This window comes from Amaranthus tricolor, chromosome 2, assembly GCF_026212465.1.
Source record: "Amaranthus tricolor cultivar Red isolate AtriRed21 chromosome 2, ASM2621246v1, whole genome shotgun sequence".
Lineage (NCBI taxonomy): Eukaryota > Viridiplantae > Streptophyta > Magnoliopsida > Caryophyllales > Amaranthaceae > Amaranthus > Amaranthus tricolor.
The window spans coordinates 37,884,780-37,906,680 of NC_080048.1; the positions used below are offsets into that span (position 1 = coordinate 37,884,780).

At 31.8% G+C, this 21,901-nt stretch overlaps 1 pseudogene; it reads right to left on the reverse strand.

Moving 5' to 3' along the window:
- Positions 1 to 1,486: 1,486 nt before the first annotated feature.
- Positions 1,487 to 15,682, reverse strand: LOC130805938 (DNA-directed RNA polymerase III subunit 2-like; annotated as a pseudogene).
- Between the last annotated feature and the right edge of the window lie 6,219 nt (positions 15,683 to 21,901).

Below are 21,901 nucleotides of genomic sequence, written 5' to 3' on the forward strand. Positions count from 1 at the left end.
GCACGAAAATTATAATTAATTAAATTAAATTAATTAATTTAAGAATATCCCAAGGTTGCAAAATTGTTGTTTTGAGCAAAAAGTAGTAATTACGGATCGTAAAATAATTTGCGGACCGCGAGAAAGGAAGGAAAAGCTAATGTTTTGTGGGAGCAGCAGGTCGCGGCCCGCAAGTTTCGCGGATTTTTGCAAGTTTTTCTTCGCAAAGTTAGTTTATCCGTTTTGTTAGTTTTAATGTAACTACCAACTGTTAAATATGGTTATTTTAACTAGATATGTTGGGATGGATTGATTGAAAGACGACATTAGTTCGTGAATCAATCTCGGGTTTCATGGAGTAACATGTTGCTTTGTGAAATGATGTAAGCTATTCTATAAATATAGAAGGCTTGTGTGGTTATTTTGTACATGCAAATTCTGATTTACTTTATTCTCTACCAACAAAGGGTCATACAACATAAGAAAAGACTGAAACGTAATCTGTGTCCATATAAAATTTAAACAACTAAAAAAAATTTAAATTGAAATACGACTCTAATAAAGACTATATTTCTAAGTGATCCTCACTCCACAATTCCCATGCAATCGATAACCTGCAACATAAGAATGCAAAAAAAACAAGGGAAAAACTCCCAAAATCAGGAAATTGAGTAATTCCAACTCCATCCCGTAAAACGATTAAGTTTGAAAATGATTTTAAGAAAATAAAATATAATCAAATTGAAAATAATTTTAGAAAATAATATATAGCTGAGTTTAAAAGAAAACAATATATGTAATATCACAAAAACCAATTTATTAATTTGATATTTAATAATGACAAACACATAATCAATTTTTAATTTGAGAGAACGAGAACGCTAGTAGGCCGAGGCTTTACCCCTATACCTACTTCATCAAGAGGTCGTCACCCCAAATAATTCAAGGCCAACAGAGTAGTCTCAGGGAACCCTAGTGTGCACACCCCTTCTACTTGGATCACAACAAATAGAAGGAAGACCAAACATCGTATCAAGTATCAGAAATAATAATAATAATACCTGTCGGTTGCTATACTAACCAAACAGGGCAACCTGTTCATCACCCTTATACTTGGATCACAACAAATATAAGAGTTTCATTTCCCTCGAGTTACACTTTACGTGATTTAATAGATTTTTATAATTAGTCGCGAGCACACAAACATATAATCAAACATACATTATTAATTTTATTTTAGGATCATAAATTTTCCCAACGAAAATATATCTAAAGAATATTCAACTGAAATCTCATTTTCCAAATCACCATTTTAACATCAATTGGTGGCTATAGAAATTAATATCACAAATATTTCTCTTCCAATTTAAATCGTATCTAATTTCGTTATCAAAATAATAATATAAATTTTATCGAAATAAAAATTATAAATTCAAGTTTGACCAAAAAAATAATAGTAAATATAATTAGAGAATATATAAAACATAACATCAAATAAAATAATGTCATATCAAATAATATCAAATGTAATTTGTTTTCTGCTACAAACTTGTAACTCTATTTTATTGTTTATTTAATAAATTAAGTAACAAATAAAATAATGTCAAATGTAATTTGTTTACTGCTACAAACTTGTAACTCTATTTTATTGTTTATTTAATAAATTAAGTAACATATTATTTTTATAATTTTTTATAATGCGTACTTAGAGATATTAAGACTTAAAATTTACTGAATAACACCCAAGATTGTAAAAGGCTCTATTTCAATATGAGTTGTTTCCGGTACGGCTTCATCTTCGCACAATGCAATCTAACAAGCACGCACAAATATAGGTTATGTTGATACAGTTTGATCGTGTATAAGAGTGAACGGAAACATGATGCAAAACGTAAATTAGTGACTAACCAAGGTATTGTTTTCCTCATTGACATCAAGATACTCAATCAATCCCTCACGCAAAAAGTGGTCAAAGGTTCGAACTCCATCCTACAAAAGCATAATGGTTTGGATAGTATGTATGTATAGAAATAATAATTGGATAGCATTGCATAAAACTCACCCGCAACTCCTTCATGTGATGTTCTTTGATCCTTGATATACCTTTATCAGCTATTACAAGAGGGCGGCAGACACGACCTCCATCCGACGCAATATACACACAACACTACAACAATAATAATTCAAGCTTTACGAAATAATTTCACACCGGAACGAAGAAAATTATGTCAAGACTTTTACATCAAGAAGTTGAAGTCTATCATCAAACTAATTCCTAATCGCATACAGTTTTACTCCCTTGTATCCGTCCCATTTGGGACTTGACACTAATCATCAATCACTCTTAGTTTGTATTTTATTTTTAATCCATACGTTAAAACATAAATTGGCTAAAAGCAGGCAATAGAATGGGCTGAAAATTAAAAATTCAAAACGACACTTTGCAATAACAAAAGTAGTGATCAATTAATTCTAGAGTAACATAGTAGAAAACATAAATTGACATCAGTAAAAAGTACCTGCTTTTCGTTCTCATAAACACTGACAAACTCGCCAATCTTTCCACAACGCCGCAAACTTCTCAAAGTGTTGGCAAATTTCTAAACAAAAAGAGACAATTTTAGAAGAATAAAAAATCTAGTGCTATATAATAATCAAACATTAAAATACAACCCAAATTCTGTATACCACCCATAGCTAACCATAATGCAAATGCCTTAATCCTAAAAGAATGGGGTCGGCTATTGGTTAGAACATTAGCAACGAATCACGATCTTCTCCATACTAGCCATAGCTCCAAACAAAATTAATGTTCCTACAAGTGTGTGACGCTAATTATGTCTAGCGTTTCTCATATCAGTAATAATATACCTTTGGCCTTCTATGCTTTCCAAGAATAAGTCCATTCATTATCACAAGAAATGAATTTGACGAGTGCAGTTCTTCCCCAGAGAGTAACTCCAGGTCTTCAACACCTAAACTGCAACACTGAATGCAATTTTTGGAAAGTGTTAATCCAATAAGATAATGCTGCCACACAGATAATTCATAAGAAGAAGGCACACAACAAAGTAATAAGGTAGAAATACTAATCAAAAAATACTTTCTTCAACAAATTTGGAAACAAAGATGATAAGTTATTTTAATCAGACACAAAATTTGAGCTTGAACATGATAGGTATGATGAGGAAAGAATCAAGAACACTATCAAGGGTATCTGGAGATGTAACTTAACAGCATGTACAGAATTCGATTGGACGTTTTTATAAGAATTGTACACATATGAATAGGATTTAATTTCAGTCACCACTCGCCACGAATCCATTATGTGAGCAGCCATTGCCTAATGCATTGTACGTTTTTATTGCTTCATATTCGTTCCCCAAAGACTTATTAAAAGGTATTGAGCCAATATTAATGTTGAACATTAGGGGTACTTCTGTAGAAAAATAAATAAATAATGACATTACTTTTAAAAGGCAACTACATTCAACATTCATTTGCTAATTAAAATGTAAGTGATCCCTCATTTCACTAGGACAGGATATATTCCTTAGTTGCAATTCTCCATTGTAATTGCCCTAGTTACTTTTTTATTACATAATATTATGTACTACTCCATCGGAACATATTCTCAATTATCAACTTCCTTTTATAGTTTTTATAACACTTGTAATTAAACATGGCAAAAAATTTTCCAATAGAAAGTTTAAGTTTCATCATATTAGTGAAAAAACTCCACCCAGAAGTCAAAATGCCTAAAAAGCTTGTATAACATAGGTGGAGCATTAGAACCGAACCTACTATAGTACGACCTATCGGTTTAAACATTAAAGTCTAAAATTAGGCATATTTTAGTGATTGATGAATCAAAAACTATCAATCTTTCTCTTTGACTACCTCATGTACGGATGTACCTTTCTAAAGTACTCCAAATTTCATTCTTCATAACAATAATACCAATGGAATTTCAACCTCCTATGGATCCAAGAAATCTAGTTGCATCCTTGTGGAAGTCGAATAACAAGGAATCCAATGCCTTGTATTCGCTTTTACTCCTATGGATCCAAGAAATCTAGTTGCAACAAATTTGTAATAGCTTCATCAACAAAAACAAAATGTCATTACCCCCGTGCCAAGCAAAAGGAGAGGTTTGGGGAGGTCGGATGATTTATAGGGGAGCCAATATATTGATAAAAGGTTATCAATTATAACTTTTTGATAGTTTGTAGTTTCGTACTTTGTATCAGTCATATGTAGAAAATATGACAAACAGAAATCCAGTCTTTGTTACTTATTCCTTCAATAATTTTATCTATAAACTGATTAAAGGATATAAACCCCTTCTATTTAGGGGGTTTTCCCAAAACAATTCCTAAGACCAAATAAATGTGTTCTAGTAAAAAATGTACCACGTGCTACTATCTAATTAGTCACTTGCTACTTTTTATCCCTTAACATTTGAATGATTCCACAAAGTGAGCTCCCTGCCTCACCCTTCTTCTCAGCCCCACCTCTAAGTGTATATGTCCACTGTCTCATTCAGCCATCTCGCTGACTACTACATCCCCTTGACCGCACTAGCAACAACCAAACCCTTATCCCTCTCCGTCTCCTTATCCCTCTCTTCCATCCTGCAGCTGAGTTCTAAGAGGCATGAGACATCTTCAAAAAAAAAAGTAGTTGTGAGTAATAGCAGCAGACTTTAAAACCCATTCCTTTTAGCATTGACTAAATTCCTTATAAAAAGCATGCACTTTCTGTGCTTGAGATGCGGAAGGGGTAGCAGGGGGAAAGTGATCATGGCTGATGAGGGTGAGGGCCAAAAAAGGAAACAGCTGAAGGACCTGGAATTATCACTTGAAAACAATTCTTTCTTACTCATTCAAAAGACTAAGGTCATTTACAAAATTACAACCACTTAGGAAAGACACCATACAAAATTAGGGTAGCGGGGGAGGAGCGATCATGCCTGATGAGATTGAATTGTTTGAAGGAGAGTGACGAGACAAATCATTCAATATCCAATTCATCATAGTATACAATGAAAGATTAGTAAAAGGATGCTCTCAAAAATTTAATTAACCTAATTCAAAAAGAGATAGGGTCATCAATCAACATAGTGAAATGCAGGACATTCCCTTTTTCTTTGTTGGACATCAAGCATGCAATGTCTATTCTAGATGGAGCCAAATATTTATAGTTCATTGATTTCGAAAAATAACTGACTATAGTAAAATTGCTCATTTATTCATGTGGACTCATATTTATTTGAAGTTGTAGATGATGATCGTTGACAAGGATCAATCGGAAACAACCTCTTTGACATTACAAAGGTAAGGTTGCATACCATCAGCCCCGTCCTAATCACGCCTAGGAGGGAGTCACTTAGTGGCATTGAGGTAATGGAATGTTGTTGTTTGACATGATGAGAACATGGCCCAAATTGCAAAATCTATGAAAGATCATGGGTTACAATAGATGAAAAACATACCAAAGATATTAGTGGGCCTTCCTCTTCATCAGTAGTAACATGAGCCATCAATGCCAAATTCTTTACCAATCGACAAGATTCACCTTCAGGTGTATCACACGGGCAGAGCATTCCCCACTGCACAAGACAACAATATATTAACAAAAGCTGAACTATTAAATTGTTGAATAATAGCAGAACTCAAAATGACAGAGAAATTGTGAATGTAAGACAGCCTAGCGAGCACCTGCCAAAGCCCACATTTCAAGCACCAAGAGAAAACATAAAAACTAATCAAGAAAAATGAAAACAGAAGAATGTAGACCTGTGTTACACCTTTCCGATCCACCCTGAACCGCTTAGCATACCAGTTTCCCGTTGAAATAGCTCTTTCTAAACCAAAGCTAATGGTATTATTATTAAGTATATGCTGAAAAGAAAATAAAAATGAAATATAGTCAATTTAAAATACAGAAGATATTGTGGGGTATAGGCCATGTATTACTAATACTAAATTAACAGCAGTAAACAATTCTATATGCCAGGAAGAAGTGAAAAGAAGACACAAAATGTCAAAACAATCCCCACAGGCTAACAGACTGGGGCAATAACTATACATAAAAAGCTACCATATACAAAACTGATATAAGAAATTAAAATCGTCACAATTTCATTCTCCCTTCACTCATGCATGAAGATGGAAACTCACAAATATAGCTAATTTTTGCTCATCTCGGCAAAAACAGTCATGCCACTCTGAAGATGTGAAAGAAGATTTTCCTAAAAAGTGGTTTCCATTATACGTTTATAAAATTTGCCAATAGCATTAACGCGGCTTTCCACGGATCCACAAAGAATTTCCAAAAACACAAAGCAAAAATCTACTATAAAGACGCAAAGAAATATTGAACAATAATACTGCATAAGGCACCAAACTCGTGATCCACTGACTCAAAATGTTAAGCGTTTAAGATTTTCGGAAATAAAATCATAATTTGTTTAACTATTATTTTTGTAAAGAGAAGTTAAGAACCCTATATTTTGTAACAATGGCTCTTCATTATGGTATTCTGGTCTATTTGAACACCAATGCAAATCCACTAGGCCAAACAAATCCCCATGACCATGGTGTAAAAACAAGGTCACATCGTATCGATCGTGTAGAGGTTTTCAAAACAAACGAACCCATATTTCCCACGTAAAGGTGCAAAAGAAAACCGCGTTTTGGGCTATATCAAGGGTTATCTTATAATTCAACCGATATTTCGGCATTACAATAACCGTATCATTCCCGTTACCCCATCATCGTTATGTATCTACGATTGCAACCGTTACACCGCATGTTTACACAATGCCCATGACGAAATCTTGGAAAAAAGTGTTAGTTTGTTAGGATCTATTAAGTATTTCATTTCTAACTACCAAAAATAACCTCAAGCAAAAAAGAAAAAAATATAGAACACAAGAAAATAGCAATAAAAAAGATGATTTGGGAGAAAATTTGAGAGTAGGGAAAACTACCAACAAAATGCGCTTGAAATTTGAACTAATGAATTTTTGGTGAATACAAGGCTTTTAGCATCTCTCTTGATCTCACAACTAAGCACATAAAACATCACATGATTTATTCACATACCACTTACAAATCGTTTGGTGTGCATATATTCATGTAGGAATTCACAATACCCTAGAATTATAATATGGAGTTGTTGTTTGGAAGACAATAATGATTTAAGTATGTGGGTACTGGAAATATATAAGAATTTACACGTCCTACAAAACAGAGGAAGTGGCTTGCCAAACTACCCATTTGATCATGGAAATACCGACATCCATTTTCATAAAAATTCCTGAATAATCCCTCCAAATGTCATAACGTAAGTCAAATAGTTAAGCGCAATTGAAATGAACAAAAGAACATGTGAGAATTACATTCCTAGAATGTTCAAATGCCTACATTCCTGGCCTGCAGTAGCTAAAACTTCCTGCAGCCATTGCTTCCCATAAATACTAAGAACCGCTTAAAACGTATATTTGGAAACTATAAATGTCCTTTTTGCTATACTGTTGCTATATCTTTTAACGACAGAATTTCAGATGTCAAATAAACCAAATAGACAGCAACTAGATCGCGTTCTCCATCTTTTTTAATTAATATTGCATCCTCCAAAATCTCAAATGCAGCTTCGAAGCATTAATTTTATAAAATTGGCAATCATCAAACTATATAATCCACTAGCTCACCTGGGAAAAATCAAATCTGCTTGACCTGCTTTTTTTAATTAATATTGCATCCACCTTTTTTCTGACTTCTGTTTGCATCGTCTTAAACAAGTCCTAGATTCATCATCACAGTTTAATATGAAACATGCAAACAATAGCAGAAATTTTATGAATTACACAGGAAAGAATGGAAACTGCACATTTAAAGTACCTCAAAAAGAAGAGAGAGTAACTGTCCAGAGAGTTCAAACCGCTTATTCCCCACATAATCCTAGCACATACAAAACAGTAAGCTATGAGCCTCAACCAACATGAATTACACGTAATTCAGCAGACAAAAATTTAGAGGCCCACATTACACGTATTTCAGCAGACAACCTACCTTGTCATCTACTGCAGCTTTATTTAAGAAAGCTTCTAACATGCGCCTCAACATCACACCAGCATATAAACACTTGGCACGAAAGTTGTTATTACGCACCTGAAAGAGCCACGACCACAAATGTAAAATGTAATTGACAAGAACCCTTCAAGCTTCTAAACAAATCACCCAGAAAATGAACCCATAATCAATACAACTAACCGGAACATGCGCAATAAATACATCCCGAAGTATCAACAAAGCTCTATTTTCCTAACAAATTATAATCACTTTGTCAGCACAGTGCAGCAAAATGTCATAATTTAAACACTTACCAGAAAGGCTGGAACAGAAAAGCACCTTTTCTGGTAGACCAAAAGCAAATTGTGGTTTTTTGACCTGAAAAAAGTGACATCTAAATTAGAAAAGAGCAATAAGTCGTAGGAACCTAGGCACATGGAAGTTGGATCAAAGTTGTATACTCAACAGCATATATAAGACTTCAAACAGCTAATAATAATATAATATCCAATTGCTTTGATCACATTGTAACAAATTTTTAAAAAATGCAGTACAAAATTAAGAATATTTTGCAACGCAGCAATAAATTTTTTATTTTATTTTTTTGCAAAAGGTCCACAAAAGCAACATTCTATAATTTTCAATTATCACATATCACTCAAGCTCATAAATCAAAGTACCAAAAGATGTTTTAAACTATAAAATATAAATAACAGAGATGAGTCAAATACAGCCATACTCCACAAAACAGAGAAGACATCGTGAACACTGAACAGTCTTATGCTTTGACTCCTCCACAACCCAACTTATTAAACTGCTCATACTCGGCAAAACAGAAGAAAGGTAAAGCCTGTAATAGGTGGGAAACAAACCGGCTCAACTAGTACCCCAAAATAAAGGAGGTGAAGCAATATACATTGAAACACACTAGACATCACCTAAAGAGAATAAATGACTCATGAAACTGCCACATGCACTTTTCAGATAAGTAACAACGAAAAGAAAATGTATCATTCAGTGTCACATGATTCACTAATTGCCTCGCGAATCGCGAATTGAAGAAAAGCAAACTATGGTCAGTTTTAGACTATTTTTAAACCATTTTGCGTGAATTGAGAATTCAAAAGGCGAACTAACTAGCGAATTATGTTTCATTGGTATCATTTCATGCAAACTTTACAAATTCTAAGGGAGCCACCTAGGCTAAAAAAATCAAAAACCATAACCAAGGTTTATTTCAGTACAAGTAAAGCCATCACCTTTTTCTCGAGATATTCAAGCGCCTGCTGCTGTGTTTCTACACCAGATTTGGCACATTCCTAAAATCGCACATGTAAAAGCACATTTGAGAAAAATAAAAATATACAACAAAAAAGTCATATCTATGCCACGTACTAAGTTGGAGATGCACCATTTTTTTTTTTTTTGAATTGACTCATTCCATAAGCTTGCATGCCTCATGTAAATATAGTAATTTGCACAAGAAATTGTTGATAGCTATGCCACGTAATTTGTTAGAATAGAACAGAGTGCAAAATCTCATATGCCGATATTTAAGTCACAAAACGGCTTTATGGTCAATGCGGATGGTTGTGAGGCTATATTGGCCCATATTTACGTTGCATTATGCTCAAAAACCTTTAAAGTACTGTAGGGATACATTAACACAGCCTATGTGTTGCACTATGGAGTACAATAAGTTTCTAATAAGAGAATATTTTAAAAAGAGTAAATCAAAACAAGTATGTTTATTACCAAATTAGGAATAACCTCATTGCCAAACACTAAACAATATGCTTTATTCTATGTTATAAGTGTGCCACTACTCCCTAAACTTCCTCACAAAATGGACTATATTAAAATGGATCACTAAATCAAGAGTACTTCTTGTAAAAATTCAAATACGTTTACAATTAAGGGTCGATCAGAAGAACATCTTTATTATCACAAGGATAAGGTTGCATACGTAATAGGTATCTAAAGGCATGATATGAATTAGCATATTCAACAAAAGCACTTGAAAAATTTTAACGTAGTTTTATGACCTTAAACGATGCTCTTAGCACTTGCATAAAATATGATGTTCAAAACAGATCTATGAGAATCACCTCAATAGAAGGCAAGAGTAGAGAACCATAACGTGGATCTCTTCCAATCATCTGCACAACTTCTTGGTCACTTTGCATTCCCATAGCCTTCATCACCACCATGATAGGAACCTAAAGGCATGTTATGAATTAGCATCAAAAAATGAGAAAGTAACTACAAATCCCTCCATCCCTCCACAAATTTTGATCCAAAACAGATGAATTGATACAGGCAAGTAATTTGGGCTAGTTTAACAAAAATATAATACTAGGTAGTGAATAGTTCCTCTACCCATTTTCATACAAATAGTACGCAACACTAGTCAAGAACATTAAGCATTTAAATATTACCTTTGTCTCAAATTGATTAAGCTGTAGATATATCTTCTCTTTTTCCATCACTATGACAGTTTTGCTCTTTAATGTTGCAGTGCTACTTGTAACAGATGCAACCAAACTGGCAAACATGGAAAAAAATGAAAAGGTACTCAACCTGATATGTCATCTAGTAAGTGGTAATCTTAAAATAATAAAATAATAAAATTACAAAGAACTGCAGAGATAAGTTAGATGTACCATACGACTATAAAAGTATTACATAAACTATGTAGAGAATTTTACTTGTTACGAAATGAAAATTGAAGTCAGATCTAAATCTAGTGTGAAAAAAAATGGTGATAATTTATGAAAAGTTCCCACAATCCCACCCACAAAAAACATTAAAAAAACATTACTTAAAAACAGCAATGCCAAAGGTGTTACTTTTGGGCAAAAACGTGTTTTTTTTTTTGAAAAAAAAAAGATGACACTTTTAGGCAAATAAGTGTTACTTTAAGAAAAAAATTCTGAAAAAAAAACTCACAAATGTGTTACTTTTTGAAAAAAAAGACATTACTTTGTATTTATATTTTTTTGTCAAAGTAACACTTATTTGTTAAGAAGTACAAGATTTTTTTTTAAAACAAAAGTAACATTTATATGTCAAAAAATAACACCTTTTTCTGAAAAAGTAACACACTTTTATTGGAGAATTTGGTTTTGACGGTTCTCATATAAGCTTGGTTCTCACTAGAACTTGACCTATATATATCTATATATATATATATATATATGTATATATATATATATATATATGTATATATATATATGTATATATATATATATATATCAGGTATTGATAAACTTTGCATATCGATTCAGTTGATTACTGAGTACATTTGGGTTCACAAATGAACAAAATAAATAAAGTTCTCTATACTCACTTTCCCTTCTTATCGATTTCAATGATTATCCTGTTATTTGAAAGTTGCTCTTGAATCATAATCACCTACAAAGAAAAAGAAGACAATAATGAGTTTAAAATGCATTGCACATTAGACACTATCTTAATTAAATAATGACCATGTTCGGCAAATTATGTGAATTCCAACAAAAACACTGAAGTATCAATATGGTCCTCGGTAAAATCATGAGCAATATCTTACTAGCTAGATTAACTTATGCGGATTCCAATTTCCAACCAAAAAACTTAGGGAACAATATGGTCCTTGGTAAAATTATAAGCAATATCATAATGTACACAAGCTTGTTATAAGGGCTGTTAAAGTTATTATGAGGGTCGAGCGTTGTCATGACGTAGAACTAGATGTATTATAATTCAATTTACTTGAGTGTAGGGGTTCTTAATAGCGCATTTGATTCCACAATCAAAAAAGCATGTGTACGTAGAGCTTAAGCTATCTGGTAGGCGCCTCTCAAGGATTATGCAAATCCTGATATTTTGATCCTGATAATTTGTTAACAATATTCCCTTGCCCAATGCCATCAAGTGGCTCCCAACTAAATCCTACCCATGCAAAGTTTAAAAGGGTTAAATTTCACCCTTGCATAAACAAAAGAGTGTTTTCGATTTGATTGCCTCTTGATAGCAAACTCCAGTTATTACTTCACAAAATATGTGCACATAATTTAATGAGTCATTTTATTATAGCCTATTATAATCAAAAACCAAAATGATATAAATTGTTTTGCTTTATCAAGAACAATGATTTTGAATTTAGGTGATAAACTTTCCTGATGAGATTGACGACTTCTTTTAGATTCACGTGTGCTAGTATGGCAAGAATAATGAGACCTACTTATTTAATGTAGGGTGATTATTCTTAATGCACTCCAATTACTTTTTATCATGAATCGTTTTTTGTAATTTTTTCAATGAAAAATGTAGTTTGGGTAGCTTATTTAACCCAACTCCTTGCTTCCTCCCATACCTTTTCTTCTATGACTCTAGGTGGTAGCTTCACACTAGCCTATGGATCTCAAAAATCCAATCTTGATTCTGGATTCTTAATCCTTGATTCAAATGAGATCTGTTAGTGGTGAACAACATTAAAAGGCCCATACACTGTTAGTGTTTAGGAGTATTGCAACATGCTAAGAGGGTTGACACTCGACAGATCTAATTTTCCTTGTGAGACCAATTAGGAGATGAGCTTATGTAAGATGTACTTTAGGAGAGAGTCAAAACCCTAGCCTCACTTTTTAAAGACTAATGGTTTGTTTTAGGAGATCTTTGTAAGAGTGATTGGAATATCTTATTCAGGTATGCCTCATCCCTCTTCTTGTACCCTCTTATAGTTATTAAATTTTGTCTTAATCAAAAAAAATTTAATAGAACGCAAGAGCCGCTCAATCCTGAAATCTGTAACTCTAACTACGCAACACCGTAAAAAAGGAATGAATCAACTAGAACTGCCACATCATGTAAAGCAACAGGAGAAAGATTTTTTGCATAGTAGTTCTATCAAAGCTGCAAGTAAAGATACAGAAAAGATAAAACCACCTTTTCAGTTCCCTTCACAATAAAATACCCCCCAGGATCAAGTGGGCATTCACCTGTAAAGAGAAAAATAATAATTCAATGATGCAAGAATCGCCAACGAAAAGATAGAAGATTATGCAATAAAGAAGGTGCATTGTCAAACCAAGTTTAGCTAACTCAGTCTCATCCTTCCCATTTAGAACACAACAACGACTCCGTAACATTACTGGCATTTTTCCTATAACTACATCTTTCTGCATAAGACAAACAGAAGTCAGAAACATTAAATAACTAGTAAATACACCCATGAAGATCATGCATTCAAGCCCAAATTCACTCATACCTTCTCGCGTCTTTCCTTTTCACCACCACTCTCTGTAACATACTCTATATGAACTTCTATAGGTGCTGCATACCTGCAGAGCATGGTGACAAGAAATATTTGAGAAAATAAATCAGATAAGGATCTTGTCATATGTCAACCATTTTCCATTTTTCTACATTTGGATCATTTCTCTTGACCATAAACATATTTTATTACAATACGTTGTACCAACGCAGGAATTCCCAATTCTCTTCTAAAGCAAACAGAACCTTTCCGAACTGAAAGCAATCAGTCACCATAAGGATAAATAAAGTGTAAAAAAATAATGTAAAAAAGGTACGAGTACGAACGTCTGATTTGACAGCCTGCACTGATGAGGGTTGATCTTTTCTGCGACACCGTCCGCCACAAAGGATGGTTCACCAATTTTGACATCTTTAAACCTACAAAATATAAAATCCAAACCATTGAGCAAAGAAACAAAACAAATTTCAGTATAAGTTAACAACCAAAACACCCTAGTTTAGAAATTAAATCAACTAAAAGAGATATATACTTGAGGTAAATGCCGGTATCCACGGAGGATCGAATTTCGTGGTTAACTTGAACAATCTTCTTAATCCCCGTTGTCACAAAGTAGTTGTAAGAATCCAAATGTTCCTTCACTAACCCTCTTGTCTATAGACAGGACCCATATACAAATTAAACAGTATTAGCCAATAAACACAAAACCCATTTTCATTTACATCAACTAAATGAATATCAAACCAAACAATCAAAATAAATATAATTTTTTCCAATATAAACATCCGAATAAATACCTAGTATTAGCCGATAAACCATAAAACCCATTTTCATTTACACCAACAAAATGTGTATCAAACCAAACCATCAAAATAAATATAATTTTTTCCAAAATAAACATCAGAATAACACCCAGTAAATGCCAATAAAACACAACAGCCATTTTCATTTACATCAACAAAATGTGTATATATTTTTTTCCAAAATAAACATCAGAATAAATACCCAGTATTACCCAAGAAAAAACAAAACCCATTTTCATTTGAATCAACAAAACATGGAAGCAAAACATCAAAACAAATACGAAATTTATACCTTGAGAAACTCAGGAATGAGTTGATATTTATCAACAGTTGATTTTATAGGAGCGGTTAAAGACTGCTTGTTCATGCTAAATCACATTTACAGAATACCCAAAATTAGTAAGAGCTTAAAACCCATAATCAAACCCATTTCAGACAAATTAAAGCATAATAATCCAAGAGAAGCCAAAGCAATTATTAATTGAAAATTAAGCAACGAAAATGAAAATGCAAAATGGATTATTACATGTTAGTAGTGTTTTCAGAGTCAGGAAGAGAATCTCGAGTTAAACCCATGATTGATTGATTGATAGAAAGTCGAGAATCAAGTAGGTTGCACTAAAACGGACACGGACACGACACGGGTACGGGAAAACGCCAACTTAAAATGGCGGACACGGGGACATGAAAATGGTAATATAATAAATATATCAAATTAAAGATAATTTTACAATCTTTCATTTGAAATCACCCTCTTCATTTGCAGCATCACCACTAACATTGCATGAATCAGAGCCACTAGCCCCACTGCTAGACATGATTGAACTCTTCAAATTCAAAAAACCACAATTAAAAATTTAAAAATCAAATTACAAACACATTAAAATACCACAATTAACCACAATTAAGAATTGAACTCTTAAGAAAAAATCACATTAAAAATTCAAAAAAAATTACATCAATTTCCAAAATTTCCTAATCAACCCAGCAACTCCAGCAATCAACCCATTCCTAAATTTCAAACAAATTGCACGATAGTCTAATCAAAAAATTGCAAACACTAAGATTGCAATCAACTCCAGCAAGCAACTCCAGCAATCAAAGAATCACATGAATTCACAGTCATAACAAATTGCAAACAACCCAATTTAAAATTTTCAAACACAACCCTAATTTTATCAACATCATTGCAAACACTCAAAAAATGAATCAAAGAAACATAACATTCAACTTTATGATTATATTTCTTTTGCTTACCAGCCCAATTAAAGAATCGATAAGCAATATCTGGGTTTGTTTTAATATTGGTTGAATTCAACATATAAGCAACAAAATTTGGTGATAGTCTAATCAAAAAATTGCTGCAATAATCAGTTAAATTGACCTCCATTGAAGGTGAACCATCTAGAAGTTGGAGAATCCGTGAAACCCAAATGGAAGGTTGAAGATTATTCGGGTTTGGATGTGTGATTAATATTAACACTAATTATTTCCATCAACAAGATTAAGAATTTAAGATTAACACTAAGATTAAAGATTAGAACAAGATTAATATTAGGATTTAGGATAAAGAGTGAAAATACCTTAAACAAAATCAAATATTTCGATTTTAGGAGCAGCAGCAGCAACGCAGCACCAAGTTCGAGTGTTCGTAATCGTCTGTGATGGAGGAACAACCGGCGGTGGCGTGGTGTGGGAGTGCCGGAGCGACGGTGGAGGTGGAGGTGGAGGTGTGGGACACGTCTTTTAAAAGAGAGAGCATGCAACCGCTCACTCATACTATATGTTCGAAATCTTAGGGCGAACACAAGTAGGCCGTTATATTACACCGACCCATCATCTCAACTTCCCTAATTTTATGTTTTAATCTGTCTGATTTTGATTTATAATTTTATATTTTAATTAGTCTTAATAATTTTGATTTATTACATGTCTCTATTGAGAAACAGTCTTTTTTAAATATGGTTTATGTTAATTATAAAAAAATTAACGCACGCGTGTAAGTATAATGTGAAAAGTCATATAATATATTTCAAGTTATAACATTTATCATATATTTGAAGATTATAATATAATTTATTTTGGGTTATAACATAATATATTTAAAGCTATAACAATATATATATTTGAAATTATAACATAATATATATAAGGTTATAACAACATATATTTGTGGTTATAACATATTATATTTCGGTTATAACATAATATATAGTTTGATATATAATGGTTTGTGTTTGAGGATATAGTATTTTTATAACACCAAATATATACGTTATAACCCCAAATGTATATTGTTATAACTCCATATATATTAAATTATTACTTCAAATATACATTATTACAACTCTAAATATATTATGTTATAACCCCAAATAAATTATGTTATAAACCTCAAATATATGTTGGTATAAGTGTATAACACCAAATATATTATGTGACTTTTCACATTACACTTACATGCGCACATCACTTTCTTAAAAAAATTAATATAATGGACTGGGCTTTTGAGAATCGTCTTTAGAAAAGATGGTCTCAAGTAAGAATTGTTGTTACATCAATGGCTCGTTTGGTTAGCATTAAATAGTAGTACGAAAATAATTTATAGTGTAAAATTTCATCAAAAGTTTCATATTATTTCCATAGTAATGAAACTCCTATCATAAAAAATATTTTTTTTTTTTACAATTTTTCATTACCGCCTAATATAACTTCTCACAATGGTAATGCATTGGAATAAAAATTATGAAGAAAATAAAATGATTGAAGTTGGACAAGCATAACCATCAACGTAGCAAGGGATTTTTCAACTAAAATTACACTAATTTTCATTCCAATTACCACCGTTTAATACCACATACTAAACAGGCCGTAAGTTTTGTATTAACTTGCACTATATATCCTTATATAATTCGTTCATTTCTCTAATTTATCATTTTATAATTATAATTGATAAGATTATAACAAATGATCATTTTAAAATTGTAGTATGTCACTTTTATTCTATAAATGTACATTGGTCAATGCAATAGACCAATAGAGACATTATACGATCGTTTCATTTAAAAATTTGTGTATCACTTATTTCTAAATGATACCACTATAAACTTGTATAAATACCTCCTTAAATATTAATCTCTATGTAATTATTAATTGGGATAAATGAGAAAAATTAATGAGAATGTTACTATATAATTCAATATTAATATTAAAATTAATATTATTAACTTATAAATTTATAATCAAATGATTTGCGATTTTAAACAACTAAAGTGAAATATCTTTTACATTTAAAGTAGTTCTTTAACATTCAAAACTAGTGTTTATCATTAATAATTTTAAAAAGAATAGTTTGATTATGATGTAATTTAGAGCACATTGAAAATTATAATTAATTAAAATAAATAAATTAGTTTGAGAATATCCCAAGTTTGCAAAGTTTTTGTTGTGAGCAAAAAGTAGTATTCACGGATCGTGAAACAACTTGCGGATCGCGAGAAAGGAAGGAAAAGCTAATGTTTTGTGGGAGCAGGAGATCGTGGCCCGTGAGTTTCGCGGATTTTTGCGAGTTTTTCTTCGCAAAGTTAATTTATTCGTTTTTTTTAGTTTTGATGTAACTACCAACGGTTAAATATGGTTATTTTAACTAGATATGTTGGGATGGATTGATTGAAAGACGACATTAGCTCGTGAATCGATCTCGGGTTTCACGGAGTAATATGTTGCTTTGTGAAATGATGTAAGCTATTCTATAAATATAGAAGGCTTGTGTGGTTATTTTCTACATACAATTTTTGATTTACTTTCTTCTCTACCACTCTACATAGAGAACTTGCAATCTTCGATTGTAATTTTTCGTATCTTTTTCCATTTAAGTTTCTCTTACATCATTCTAGATTCCGTGTGCTAGGAATTTAACGTAATTCTTTGTATCTCTGAATATATTTCCGGTTTATTTCCAAGCCCGGTAGTAGGAAGGAAATGATGTTTTAGGAAAGAGCATCTCGCCGAGATTTAATATCAAGTTCAAACAAAATTTTCTTGTTGCTTTGTTCGGGATTGAAGATCGGTTTCTCAGAGTTTTTGGTGGTTGACATAAGCATAATTCATGATTGTCAAATGTAATTTGTTTTCTGCTACAAACTTGTAACTCTATTTTATTGTTTATTTAATAAATTAAGTAACATTTTACAACAGATTATAAAAGTAGATTTTTATTCAATTTAGTTGAACTATTTAGCTACATTTATGATTGTCTCACGATGAAATTTATGAGGGTCACTAAATTACGTCTGGTCAAAATCAAATGTCATATCATTTTTCTTTAACAAATAAATGAATTTTATTTGATAAATTCTCTTTAGTTATGACACTTTTTTTAGCCATATTCACTAATTTATTATATTGTATGATTGTAATCTGTTTACACTAACCATGTATGCAATTCTCAACCCATAACATGTTGTAATTTTTTAGAGACGCTAAAAAAATTGAAAATTGTTAATTTATAGTAAAATTATTAAACTGTATGATTAATATAATAGAGTAGAGAAAGATAATGGAAGAGAACTCAAGAGGCTTATGTACTTGTGTATAAGGGTAGGAATACAATAGATAATATAATATAGGCCAACACGAACTTTATATACATTGAAATAAGTAAAACAAAACCCAAACTCTAAAACAATACTCCTGTTCTTATTTATTTGTCCATTTTAAGAAAGAAAAAAATTTAAATTAAAATTTTGAAATATATATTAAAGATAAAATATATTCATATATATTAGATTTTTGAAATAAGTAAAGTTTTTTAACATATTATTTTTATAATTTTTTATGATGCGTACTTAGGGATATTAAGACTTCAAATTTGCGAAAAAATACTTGCAAAAGATAAAGTGGATAATTAAAAAGAAACAGAGAGAGTAACAAAAACATGCATAAATTATAAATACAATTAGTTAACAGAATCTTCAATTGGTCGAGCCATTTAGCTTGCTCGGGTCAAGCATAAAAGGGGCAGCAATTTAAAAGTCTGGCTTCATTGCGCGAATAATCGACCAGCATCGTTTTCAACAATTTTCGGGCCCTAGATGAAAAATAAAAAAGATCTTTATATAAGAAAAGTTTCGATTATTTTTTCTCCAACTCTGTGGTTCAGTAGTCATGCGCTTGACTGAAAAACCTAATGCAACAATTTCGATTGCCGCTAGAAGCTACTTGCAATCTTAATTTTAAATATGAGAGTTTACTCAATTTGGGCCCTTTTATGAGTTGAATTTTAGGCGAATTGCACCTCAAAACTATCCTTAAAAACGAACTTGTATAGGGATCGATCAACCTACTGAGAATTGAATCTAAGACTGATAATTAAAAAACCTTTTAGCAGCATTTTGAGAATTTTTGTTTAATGCACTGCCAAAAACACTTTGTTTCTTAATTAATTTTCTCTTTGCAAATTTTTATGTTAAATTAGATGTTGCTTGTGGGTGACCAATGGCATTAAGTCGAGAATTAAGGAATTTTTTAGCAATATTTTTAAGAAATTTTGCTTAATGCACTTAAAATGGTACACTTTATGTTCTTGAATGGTCGTGTTATCACAAATTTTTTAATGTTAAATTAAATGTTGCTAGTGATAGTTCTTCAAAAAGTTTTGTAGGTGACCAATGTAATACAAAATCCACAACTTATATAAATACTTTTTTATTAAAACCTTGGAGGTATATCGAAAAATTTATATTTTTATTTATTTTTTTTTCATTATAAGGTAAATTGAGAGAAGTAGTGAGTTAATAATAATCGAACTCAACATTTTACACTAAAAATTTTAATTATTATTAACAATTTTTACTTTTTTAAGAGAATCTAATCTAGAAATTGAAAAACAATTAATATTTTATATAATTATTTTAACTTCACAAGAAAGAATAAATACTAAACTAATAAATTATAATTAAAATTTTATATTTCCAAAGAAAAAATTAAATTAAATTACATAAGTAAAATACAATTTTTTTCCTTTAGCTAGGGCAGCCCGGTGCACAAAGTGTCCCGGCAAAGCAAGTCCAAGAAATGGTTCCCACCACAGAGGTGTTATGTAGGGAAACCTCATGCTGCATTATTGTAGGAGACTACTTCCAGGTCACAACCATGACATTTTAGTAACACAATAACACCTAAACAGGTGCACCAAGGCTCCCATTCAATAATCATATTGATATAACTAAAATCATAAAAACAATACCTTTGTGTTTGAGGATTTTGTTCCTTTAGCTACTTCACAAAGACTTTCTAACAAAAGCTGAAAACTCTGAAACACAATAGAAAGTAAAATTACAGTAACTCCATGGCTGAAAGAATTAACAAATTTCTGACTGCAAGAAATGTGAGGAACAATTTAATCTATAGAAAAAAAATTAATGAATTGCAAAAATCAAAGCTGTAATGTGCAAAGAAAATAAAGTAAAGAAAGGAAAATTCAATATCCAAATATCAAAAAATATATCATTACTAAATCCAAAGGTAAAATTCCTCTTCATTTCCCCTCAAATCACCCAACACTCAACGTGTTTACGATAACAAAGTTACCATGGACATCGTACAGTGTTGGAAACTACCATACAAAATTCTTAAACCTATAATATTCCACATTGAAACAAAATCTTAATTTATGGTATAAAATTTCACTAAAACCAATCGTAATTCCTGAGATAGTTTCACAATGTTCCAATTATTCAATTAATGTAAGAGAGTCTTACGAATTCAAATTAATGAACGGTAATAGCTTTTTGATATATCCATATTTCAGTGATAATATGTAACCATAACTAACAGAATGGTGGTAGATATCTTGCAACGTATAATAAAATGCTAGACAGTTGCAATGCTCCATATATAACGATATTTTGATAATTTACTCACAATAGCATCAACAGGTTCATTAGATCTTCTATCTGCTGTATGTCTGTCAGAAGCAACATCTGGGCCAATAGAAAACGGTGACCAAGCCTAAAAACGCAAACAGAAAGCCGTAACACATGGCATACCACATGTCACATTATCATACCAACATAGACAATGCAATAACAATACGAAAGACTTGATAGTTAATACCAACTAAGCCAATGTATGCAGTAACTTCAGTCATTGTGGAGTGCAAAATTACTACCTCTCCAACAACAAGTAGCTCAACAGGTTTATCTGAAAGTGAAAGCTTATTATCTTCATCTTCCTTAAATAAACAAACTCGAGGAAAACGCTGAAAATGTAAGCATATTAATATTCTTGGTTAGTGATCAGTATAGCAGTGACCAGTCCTTAATCCTAACATGGGGTCGGCAACACGAACAAAAATAAAATATCAAGGAAATTCATCGTTAACAACTATTTGGCCATATCTAATCCAATATGAAAATTGTCTAATATAATCTACAATTAACAAAATCATTTTCAATGATCATCTATGCATATTCACCGCAACCATTATTATTTAGTGTCATAAGCTCATGCAAGTCTCAATTATTCATGTCATTCTACAATTATGATAGTCATATCTTGCTCAAATTTCTCTAAATTTTAACCTTCACTACTCTAATTAAGGATGGTCATGCAACGAGTCTAAAATGAGTCTAGCTAGACTTAGACTCAATAATTTTGAGTGCACCCATAATCGGACCTATATCTAGCCCGACCAAATCTAATGAATCTACGGTCCAAAATAGGTTCCAAATGGGTCTTGACTTTATTATTTTCACTCCACCATTTTTATAAGTTAAAACTTT